This window comes from Aricia agestis, chromosome 6, assembly GCF_905147365.1.
Source record: "Aricia agestis chromosome 6, ilAriAges1.1, whole genome shotgun sequence".
Classification (NCBI taxonomy): domain Eukaryota; kingdom Metazoa; phylum Arthropoda; class Insecta; order Lepidoptera; family Lycaenidae; genus Aricia; species Aricia agestis.
This window is the reverse complement of record NC_056411.1, coordinates 19,081,031-19,089,621: the sequence shown is the minus strand read 5'-3', so window position 1 is coordinate 19,089,621 and position 8,591 is coordinate 19,081,031. Positions and strand designations below refer to the sequence as shown.

The 8,591-nt window shown below is 40.4% G+C and overlaps 1 long non-coding RNA gene across 1 annotated transcript; it reads left to right on the top strand.

The window, feature by feature from the left end:
- The first annotated feature begins 2,177 nt into the window (after positions 1-2,177).
- On the top strand, positions 2,178-7,624 carry LOC121728355. Its single transcript, XR_006035784.1, has 2 exons — positions 2,178-2,282; positions 7,261-7,624. It is a non-coding gene; the product is annotated as an uncharacterized LOC121728355 (long non-coding RNA).
- Positions 7,625-8,591: the final 967 nt, after the last annotated feature.

Sequence of the window (8,591 nt, the reverse complement as noted above, 5' to 3'; positions counted from 1 at the left end):
ATTTTATCTGTTGCCGCTCGCGCTATAACAACAAATACCTCAGAACAAGAAAATAAGACAAATACAAAAAAACAAAATTAAGTTATTATTTAAAGTGGCCCATTCACTATCCTACATTGCACCCCACCGTTGGCTTATGCAGGATAGTGAATGGTGTCGAGGCCTGCGACACCATTCACTATCCTGCATAAGCCGGCGGTCTGCACGACGGACTGCACGGTGGACTGCCGTGAATGGGCCCTTTAAGGGAGGCTCCCATACATGATACAACAAACATGATTTTTTGGCCTTTTAATGGTTCGTAATCCACAATGGTAACAGGTAGGCACTTGAAATATTTACAAAATTCTTAATTATGTTTGTAAAAAAATATTTTTTATAATATGGTACCTTCCCTACATATATCAAGTTAGGATGAATATTTTTTTCGCGCCCACCCCATCGTGTGAGGTGTGGTTGGATAGGTTTTCAAAAAATATTATGAGTAATTAGATCATTTTCCGATTAGATCCGTTTGTAAAATATTAAGGTAACTTTTCATTCAAATTCCCTTGAACGTAACTGAGATGATGTTGTTAGTAGGTAGTGTAAAACACGTTATACATGTACGTAATATTCATTGACCATACAAAAATTATCAAAAACTAGATAGTGGTACTACGGAACTCTATATTGCGCGTGGCCCGACACGCACTGGCCGGTTTTTTAACGCTAAATGTATTAGATGGGCTACATGGAACGCGGGGATTATAACGCATTGTCGTGTGACGGATGATACAGTATGGGCGTTTTCACACTGCGACGATAACGACACGACACGATAGACGATACCACAGAATAGATAAGGGCCACAGCACATATACAATTTCAAGTTGTGCAAGAGCAAGCGAGATGTCACTATCAGTAACACTGCGTGGTAAAAAGAGACGTGATACATGACAGCAGAACTCTTTTTTTGACGTCCAGTCGGCACGTATCGGCACGTTAACAATTTAATCTCAAAGAATTTATGTTCAATCATGCTTGAGTAAGTGTGTACGCAGTACGTACACATATTTTTACACACAGATGAGACCAAATTCGGTTTCGTTTGACAGCTCGAGATTGTTGCTCTATTCCGCATGGCTCGTCTCGGCAGGTGCACTACCCAGATAAAAACTCAAACAGTATTAGTTTGCTCGATAGTCGGCCAACTTGAAATTGTATATGTGCGGTGGCCCTTAGGTATCTATTCTGTTGTATCGTCTATCGTGTCGTGTCGTTATCGTCACAGTGTGAACACGCCCTATCAGTTCGCCGTTGTTTCGCATCTACTATAGGGCCAGACCACAACAGGCGTTGCGTTGCGACTTGCGGCGTCGCATCGTAAAAACATGTAAAAATCTATGACGCTGCAGAAGACAGAACGCATCGTGGAAATTTCCGATGCGACAGTGACTATTTCCAATGAAATTTTGCGCTCCGACGTCGCATCGCATTTCTGTGCGATGTTGTTTTTGCGATACGACGCCGCAACGCAATATTGTGGCCTGGCTCGGGTTCCGCGAACGATGCGCGCATAGAGAAAAATAAACATACATCGGGGACGCGCGTTTCGCCCCAACACCGGAGCATCCTCAGGATGTGGAGACGAACAACATCCGTTAAGTCAATCCGTCCATGCTTGACGGGGCGTGTTGGGGCGAAACGTGCATCAACTTGCATGGTGGTGAGAGGCCTTGTATGAATCTGCTGACATTATTGCTTGTATGGTGGTGGTGTTTGGCAGGCAGTAGTCATAGTAGTCAGTACGGGAAGAAGGGAGGTGCTGTAACGCATGCCTATCCGTACAATTACTTATTTACTTACAGGTTGGGGTTTATTTCGCGGAATATTGCTATGGCCTACGCTATGGCCAAAAATAATAATATTACCTATACCTAAAAGATTTACTTATGTTTTTTAGCATATTTCATAGTAAGTACCTATAAAAAGTATTAAATAATATATATCCGTTGTCTGGTACCCGTAACACAAGTCCTTCAGGTACCTACTTACCACGGGGCCAGACTGACGTGGTGTGAAGCGTCCATAGATATTATTATTTCTCAATTTATAATATTACTATTGTGTATTTGCGACAAAGATACAAATAATAATCTCTGAAATTCTCTCGATAAGATAACAACCGATAACAAGGGTATTTACGTTAAAAACATGTTATTCTGTTAACTGTAGATAGAGGTAAAACACAAAATAAGAGTTGATTGTAATATAAACTGTTTCCAAAGTATTATTGTAAGGTAAGTTTTATATTTTATTATCAATTCGAACACATTTTATATTTGTAAATTGAAACTGACCAAGAGGTACTTACCTCCTTAACGATAATTTATTTTCACACCGAATAGCTAAACAAGTCTGCTGCCTTTGTCTGACTGTTTGATATTGAAATCGTCACATGACGGAGAAGTACACCGGCATTAAGTATAATAATATTATGGTCTATCCAATGAGTTTCTAAAATACTAGAGTAGCAATGTCTTACAAAAGATTCTCATAAATGCGTAACCACTTTTTTGTTCAAAAGACAATGTCAAGTCATATATTCGTTATGTCATTATGTATGTGAGATATGCCTGCAGGCATCTTCGAAGTGGCAACGCGTTGCTACCGTAAACTTCCAATCTAGTTACGTTAGTAACATAGAATATCATTGGGTCTATCATTTTATGTGTAACTTACAGTACTTAAGTACTAATTTTTCAGAAAAAAAAGGAAATAAAAAGCTCATAGAATTGACAAATCAACTTTGATGTTTTAATAAATACTAGAGATCGCCCAATGGTCGAAATTCGACCTTACTTGCAACGACATTAGGACTACTACCTATATGTTGTAGAAAATATTGACTTCATCATAGTTTTTTTCAATTCTTGTCTCTGGGACTCAGCTGATCTCAGACTGACCGTTTAAGCACTGTCTAATAGTATCTAAAATTAAATTTAAAAAAAAACAATAATCCATTTTCAATTTGTCGACTTGTTGTCAACAGACTTCAACCATAAATAAAAAAGAGTATAATTCGTATGTATAGGCTTGTCACTCAAAAATCTGTCATTTTTCCTAGTAGTAGTGTCGTAGTGTGTGTAACGTTTTATTTGTTAAAAATATATATGATAAAAGCATCATTTTAAAATAATATTAGCTCGATGCACTCCTTCACCATATAAACGTAATGTGTCGAGCTAAGGAACGGTCGTGCTCCACGTTACACACGCCGCAAATATTATTTAATTAATATTTTCGCGAATCGCGCGGCACGTTGCCGCTGCACGTGACCATGGCGCTCGTAGCCAGCGAGTTGCTGGCGTTTATCCAGCACGCCATCGACACCATGGACGAGGCCAGCATCATGCAGATCTGCAAGTCCTCCTTCACCAGTTTTGCAAGGGGAAGCAGCTGCTGTATGAGACGCTCGGCCAGAGCGCGAACATGCCGTCGCGACGAAGAGACGGAACCGAAAGGAGCGTGCAGGACATCATCTCCCTGCTGAAGCAGACTGATCCAGATGAAGTACCGGCTTTTGTGGCTAAAGAGCTGCACAAGCTGCCGCCCGTCACGTTGGACCAAGTCGACGTCGTCAGCCTACTGAAGGACATCAGGTTCCTGAAGGAGGAGCTGACCGGAGTTCGGGGTAGATTGCATGCGTCACAAGCTATCATTAGTGATCTACGTAATGAATTATCACAACTAAAAAGTAATAATTCATTATGTAGGTCACCAGCTGACGCCGCATTCGTCACTCATCGCCGAGGCGCACAAGCGATCACGTTTAGCCCGTCAGCATTATCGGACGGGCCAACGAACGCCGCCGCTGCCCTCCCCGCCCGCGCTCCCCTCCCGGTTGCGCCGACGCCGAGTCCACAGGCGACTCAGCAAAACTACGCGACTGTTGCTGGTCGCCCCACGCCTCCCACGCGGGCGCATCAAAATGGGGAGAATGAGAGCCGTAAGGCTTCGGAGAGTCGCAAGACTTCGGAGAGTCGCAAGGCTACGAAGAGCCGCAAGGCTAAGTCTTCTCGACCCGGCAAGGACGAGAGCAGGAGGTGCGATGAGGAGGGCTTCATACTGGTGGAGAGAAGGAAGAAGAAGCCCGCCGCCCGCAACCATCGCGGCACCGCGCCATATGTACCTGAGCTGCGTCTGCGGAGCGAGGTCCCCGCGACGCCCCTGTACATATCTCGCCTGCACTGGTCCATGGAGGTCGAAGACGTCGTGGACTACATCAATAAGAAGACATCCCTCCACTTGAGGGTCGAGCGTCTGCAGTTTCGCCACAATGTCAACTTCAGTTCCTTTGTGGTGAGAGTACCGACGCATCTTCTCCCGACCTTTGAAGCGGAGGAGTTCTGGCCGACTGATGTGGTTTACCGAAGGTTCCGGGGGAGACTCCGGAATGAAGCGCGCGTCACGTCGCCGTTAATTCGTGATAATGTGTAGTTGTTAAGTTTATATAATTTTTATGTATGTTAGTCATTAAGGTATATATTGTATGGGCCTACGTAGCCTGATTTTAATAAATAAATAAACTATAACTGTGCGAAATTTCATGCACCTACGTTTCCCCATTTTTCGTAAAAAGGGTTACAAATTTTTTCTCTCACGTATTAAATATTAAATATAAGTAAGTAATAATAATAATTGTAATTATTACAGTTTACCCTGTTTTAGATCTTGCATTATTAATTATTATATTTTATTATAAAGACATCAAGCTTAGCGTGCATTGGCAGGGCTCCCTTAAAAAAATGTTTAGGGTACCTTATGATTATTTCTTACTATAACTACATATAAGCCTATATGTACACTGTACAGTGCTGCAAACTTTTAGACGCAAGTCTTACCAATAATTATAAAATATATATTTTTAGTATAATTGATACGGCTGACGGCACATACGGCGGTACTTAGCCCCCACTTAGCCCCTGATATCAATAATATTAATTTATCAATCCACATCAATCCATGACCCATACCTACTGTGTACACTGTACAGTGTATGTGCATCCCATCAATTAAATTGATGGGCACATAATATACATACACATACACATACAATAATTATTATTATTACTTATGTTTTTGGTGGGATTATTATTACTTTGTACGGAAAGTTGGAGAAACATTTTCTCAAGTCCCATCTCAGTCCTCAGACTTGATAAAAGTTATCTAATCATAGAATTTCTCTCGAAATTGATAACGAGTAACGACACAACAACTTACGAGTCCGGGTGCCATCGCAATTCTCATTCAAACGTAATACCAACGAGAATAGTTACCATATTTGAGTTATTATACAGCTTAATATAGTAATTAGTAATTACCTAGGTTCCTGTACAAAGATTCACTACAAAATATTTACATACTTACCAAAAATATGAACGATTGCAATATTTACATACTTACTAAATTGTAACCGTTCATATTTTTTGCTTATAATATCTTAAGCTGAATAATAACTCAAATATGGTAAATATTCTTGTACTTATGAAAAATGATCTTGCCTCTTGGTATTACGTTTGTATGAGAATTGCGATGGCACCCGGACTTCGGTTTCTGACTGGAATTTAGTTACTCACTAGCGTTTTTATTAACATAGAAATAAATAAAAATTGTTTTATTTCTGAATAAATTTGAATCAAATACTTTCAGAATGTCCAGACTACATTATGTTGTCACTTGTCTACCATCGGTTCGGGAACCCGGCGCGGGGCGGTGAGAAGAACTGGCGCGGCGTAAGAAACTCGAACGGAGGAAGAACATAATATCATAGACGAATTATATAATATCAAGGAACTCCAACTTTTTTTTACTGTGAAAAAAGCTAAAATATACAAATCGTCTTCGTCAGAAACTCCGCTAATCTTTCTGACTGCATAATACATATGCTGCAGAACTGAGTCTATCTGCAAGATTAGCAATATGAGGACCCCACTGTAATACCTAACTACTATCTAGTGTAATACCTAAGAATACAGTAGTATCCACCAAATTCATTTTCTCATCATTTAATAGTACATTGCATTGGTTTGAAATTGCCTTACATTGAGCAAAGTAAATTTTAAACAGCGTTGTAATTAGATTGTATAGTCTTTTCACTTTTAATATAATTGAAGTGTCATCTGCAAAAAGTACTATTTCATCCTTAACTAGATAAGAAAAGTCATTTATATACATGATAAAAAGAAATACACCCAAAATAGATCCCTGTGGGACACAGGCCATAGTGTTTCAAACAGCTTGGACCCCCTGGAATTACGCCGAGATGTTGCTTCACTCTGCATCCTCTATCGGTTGTATCACGAATCACGGGGAGTGCTCTGAGGAATTGTTCGGAATCATACCACCTGCAACTTTTCGCTATCGTCCCACGCGAAAAACATACCATCCTCATCACCTTGATGAGTGGCAGTCTTCCACAGTGCGTTTTTCGCGTAACTTTCTGCCGCGCACTGTAAAACTCTGGAATGAACTGTCACCAGCAGTATTTCCGGACAGATACGACCTGCAAACCTTCAAGAAAAGAGCGTATACCCTCTTAAAAGGCCGGCAACGTACCTGAAGCTCTTCTGATGTTGCGAGTGTCCATGGGCGACGGTAGTTGCTTACCATCAGGTGACCCGTTTGCTCGTTTGCCCCCTTATTTAATAAAAAAAAAAACACCTAATTCTATTTTGGACCTTTTACTATTAATTTCAACACTTTGAGTCTTATTTTTGAGATGAGAGGCCATAAGATTGAGTTCTGAGTCCCTTATGCCATAGTGGTGCAATTTCGTAATCAATGTAGCATGCTCGACACAGTCAAAGACTTTGGGCGTTCAGCAATCAGCATCCGTTGTGGAACGACTCTTAGTAAAACCTTGTATGTATAAAATGTATCGATAGCTGTTTTAAAATTATTTTTTCAAATATTTTGCTAAGAGTCGGTAAACATTAATATATTAACAATACAAATAATAATAACTAATCAACAAAGCTGTTGAAGATCTCTTCAACAGCTTTGTTGGTTCAATTGTTGATTGAAACACCTATCACCCTTGAAACTGAGCTTTAGATCATGGGTTACTCTCTATCCAATTTAAGCAACCTTAAACGACAATTTCAGTTTCAACACTATGCCAGTTAAGTTTTTTTTTTACTTTCTGAGAGAAAAAGAGAGAGAGAGAGGAGAGAAGGACTAAAATTATAAATTAATATAAAAATTTATTTATTTCAGCAATGGCTCCCAGACAGGACCTGATAATCCCAGTGGAGCCGACGCGAGCCCCACAGATCAGGGCTCCGCCCCCACCGCGGCCGGGCCGCCACCAGCGCCCCCCGCACGACAACCCCACCGTGTACATAGACAGACCAGCACACAGAACCAACAATAACCAAAGAGCTGCACAAAGAACTTAAATCCTGAGAGAATGTGGAAAAATCGGATTGGGAATCTTACTATCTGCTAGAGGAATCTTGTTTGTTCTAATTTCTGCGACCTGCATACTTAGCATGGTCACCATAGAAAGGTTTACGGTAAAGTAGACAGAGTGATTGATTAACAAAGGAAATTTGTCAGTTTGTCCGCAAAAACTGTCAGCGTTTCTATTCTTTCGCATTTCTAATGTGTCCATGCTAAACCTGCTAAGGCCCTATACTCATGCTTCGAATTTCACTTCGATTTCCGGCTGTTACACTCGCAGTCGAAACAGTAGGACTACTACGAAACCGTTTTGAGACTCAAACAATCAGACGAGAATGCCGCGTCCTGCTCTAATAACGTCATTTCACGTTTGTTAGAGTAGGTCGCAACATTCTCGTACGATTGATTGAGTCTCAAAACCGTTTCGTGGTACGGGCCCTGAATGAGTGCGTCGGCCTGCGCTCGAAGAGACAATCGAGTCATGAGAATATAGGCTCCCTGTATAAAGCCTGTTGCGTGAGCTGAGCCGTGACTCCTGACTCTATATTTTTGTATTTACGCAATTCATATTGTGACGAATTTAATTTTTTTCTAACGTATCTAACCGATACTAAGCAATCCAAGCGCAATTTACAATATATATCTAATATTATACAAAAAAAAAAATATACAAATACAAGCACACTTGGGGTATCATTGTTATAAAATACAGCTACTTAACTTAAAGGGCCCATTCATGGCAGGCCGCCTTGCCGTCCGCCGGCTTATGCAGGATAGTGAATGGTGTCGCAGGCCTGCATGGCGGCCGGCCTGCGACACCATTCACATCCTGCATAAGCCGGCGGACGGCAAGGCGGCCTGCATGCAGGATAGTGAATGGGCCACTTTAGATTACTTAATAAATTCACATGTTATAAAATTGTATACTATAAGGTGCTGTCTTGTCATGTAAATATTATTGTAAAGTAAGTAATATAAATAGGGAATTTTATATAGCATTGTAAGTAAATTACGTAAGAAATAAAGTCTAGAAACTTTAGTGTAAGTTATATATACATTATGTAATATCTGAATTATAAAAGTTATTTTTAAACCAGATTAATCTAATCTAAAAATTTTAAGAATAAGATTTTTGCCATGTTGTT